Source organism: Etheostoma spectabile, unplaced genomic scaffold, assembly GCF_008692095.1.
Source record: "Etheostoma spectabile isolate EspeVRDwgs_2016 unplaced genomic scaffold, UIUC_Espe_1.0 scaffold48, whole genome shotgun sequence".
Classification (NCBI taxonomy): Eukaryota; Metazoa; Chordata; class Actinopteri; order Perciformes; family Percidae; genus Etheostoma; species Etheostoma spectabile.
In genome coordinates this window covers 550,974-554,025 of record NW_022605618.1, presented here as the reverse complement: position 1 = coordinate 554,025, position 3,052 = coordinate 550,974, and the positions used below count along the sequence as shown (strand labels likewise).

Sequence of the window (3,052 nt, the reverse complement as noted above, 5' to 3'; positions counted from 1 at the left end):
AATAAAATCCGATTAATTGTGCAGCCCTAGAAGCTGTTTGGGTGAACACACAGACACACAGTTAGTGTTTGAGAGGATGGTTTCAAAGGCAATAATTAATGACCAGTGTTTGACTATCATTGCAGCAACTGCTGAATCCTCTGCTCACTGTCACAGTCTGCCTAATGGGGCTGTTTCCAACTCCCCTGAAAAGACCCTAAAGTCCTTCTACGTGTTTTCTCCTTCTAATTAACTAGTCAAGTCTGTCACCGTGGTCCTGCTACACGTCCTGCGATGCCCTGTTACATCCTACTACGCTCTGCTGTGCCTTGGAATGCCGTGCAGTGCCCTGCTATGTCATGAACTACTACATACTACTATTTCTAGTCACTTTTCCGTTATCTTTTACTGTGACTGTTATTGCTTCTATACTTCCTAAAAGGGAGTTTTTCCTCGCCACTGTTGCTTACTCTGGAGGGAACTACTAGAACTGTTGGGTCTTGTAAATTGTAAAGTGTCTCGAGATAACTCTTGTTATAAATTGATACTATAAATGAAATTTAATTGTATTTTCTTTTTACATACATTGTTCACGCATAATAGGTAAGTGTGTGTGTGTGTGTGTGTGTGTGTGTGTGTGTGTGTGTGTGTGTGTGTGTGTGTGTGTGTGTGTGTGTGTGTGTGTGTGTGTGTGTGTGTGTGTGTGTGTGTGTGTGTGTGTGTGTTGTGTGTGTGTGTGTGTGTGTGTGTTTGTGTGTGTGTGTGTGTGTGTGTGTGTGTTCAAAATGTGGTCCTGGAGACACCTACTGTAGCAGAAACTACCACAGAAGAGGATTTGAGTACTTTTGTCAGGTCTTACCACAATAGCATCACAATGGAATGGATGCCGAGTTGGAAGATGGGTGTGGTCTGAGCAAGGGCGCTGGAAGCAGGGAGGTAGAATTTGGCGTTGCAGCTGGTGGGATCCCATGGCCTCTACTGACATGGCAAGAAGCACAGTGACCCATAAGTTTTTTTTAATTGTGTGTTCTGGTTTTCTGGTTCTTGAGCTCTGAGGAGAGCCTGTATTTCTAGATCAGCAGTCAGGCATGCTCATGCTAGATCAAGACACAGGAAGTCAGCCACCCACACTCATGAGCAATGCCTCAACATGCTTTAATGTCTTTGACTGATTCTAAACCCAACACCCTCCTCTGCCTCCCAACTTTATAGAATGACAAATAAAAATGAAATTGCTTGCTTCAACAAAGGATTTGTTTATAAAATAAATCATTAAAATGTTGACTAACCGGAATTCTGCTCTTTTACCGTAATAATTATTAATACCACCAAATAACGTTTAGTGTATACTTTGTGTGTGTGTCTTCTTCAACTTTGCCGATTTCCCTATCATCCAGCTCTTTGTGTCTTTAAACCGCTATTGCTTCTTCAGCGCAGTTTTCTGCTTCTCCTTTCCATTTCTTTACTGTAGACAGGTCAGGGTGGTTTTGGTAAGGGAGCATCTACATAGAATATAAAAATGAAAAGTGGACCAGTTCACATTAGTAAATGTGAACCATTCTTTGTTGAACTTTAATGCTTTACTCACACCAAAGTAAGTAAGCGCTGTGACTGACCTCTTCTGAAGTGATTTTGGAGAGGGAAATTATGTAGAAACTCGCTGGTTGACCAGTATGACACCATTGTATTCATATAATACTAACCCAGGGTAGACAATGACTCCATGTTGCTTCCTCTAAATTTCAGGTTGTGGTTGACTAACAGCTTGTTTGTTTGATAAATTGATCAGACCTGCATGTCACGCGCACTAGTAACAAACTCTGTGTATCCAAGAACAATTAATTCAGCAAATAACACTGTGCGGTTTCTCGTTATGTTAATAATATCTGCATACTGTCTATGTCTTTCCTGTTGTGGAGTGTGTTCAGGCGGAGCCTGGAGTATTTCCAAATATGTTGTGGCCACCACTTTGTGTGCTCCTCCTCTCTCTCCCCAGCATTGCCATTGCATTGGGCTAAAAGTAGGTCCCCAATGTTTACAGTCACCATTTTAAAATAAACAGAAATGGAAGGCCAGATTGCTGAATTATCATGAATTACAGCTCTGCAGCATGAAGCGCAGGCTGTGTGGTGGCAGCAGCAGTCAACTGCTGTGTAGGATGGTGGTTTATAGGTCAAGTACCGACCGCAGGAACCTGTAAAAGTCTTCACTGCTGTGGGTGGGCTTTTTCTCATTAAGAGATATTTTCTCTAATAATTTAGTTATATCTTATTCTGCAAAGTGATTTGGCTCATTCCAGCCCATGGCATAAGCAATGCCCTAAGGGCCAGTAAAAAAGTATGTTGGGCAAGTTGATTAACCAGCCGATGGCCCATTTGAACCAGTGACAGTGTTTCTGTCAATCACAGTCATGAGTCAGTTAACCTGTGATGCTGGGGGCTGTTTCACATAAGCAGAATTTATAAATCCAGGATAACCGATAAAGCGAGGCTTGACCTCGTCTAATCTGTGCCGCCCGGCTTGGTGCGTTTCACAAAGGCCAAGCCAGGCTGGGGAGGAGCGACTAGGTTGAGCCAGGTGGAAGTAATTAAGATAAAGATTAAGATCTTTAACAGGCCGCGAGGTTGATAACAGATTTACTAATGCTAAAATGGAGAATGCGCATTGCTCATACTTTATACAGAGTGAGCAGCATTTTTTTGTTGAAGTATGGTAACTTGAAACACATTATTTGTAAAAAAGAAACAAGGCCGCTGTAATGAAACCGTGAAAGAATGCGTGGCAGATGATCGTGGACCGACTGAATGCGTATCTAGCCTAAAAATTTGCGTTTACTTACCACTATCCTGAATTGAAACCATCATAATCATACCACTCAAGGATTAGTCTACTAATTATTTTTATTAGTTTTTGTTGGCGATGTAGGAAAAAAGTTTATGACGATCTTTCACCGCTGTGAAGGGATGCACGCTTGACTTTAGACAGAAACGGTGCAGAATCAGTCTGTGTTTCTTTACTTCATAGCGTGATTATAACCTTATGCTTTGTGTGTGGGCTCAATGGAATCATGAGA

The 3,052-nt window shown here is 41.8% G+C and overlaps 1 protein-coding gene and 1 long non-coding RNA gene across 2 annotated transcripts in view; one reads left to right on the top strand and one right to left on the bottom strand.

Moving 5' to 3' along the window:
• chsy1 (chondroitin sulfate synthase 1) overlaps positions 1-3,052 on the top strand; it is a 66,930-nt gene that overhangs the window by 14,505 nt on the left and 49,373 nt on the right. The gene's annotated exons all lie outside the window — the stretch shown is intronic.
• Positions 1-3,052, bottom strand: part of LOC116686785 (uncharacterized) — an 11,170-nt gene that overhangs the window by 7,747 nt on the left and 371 nt on the right. The gene's annotated exons all lie outside the window — the stretch shown is intronic.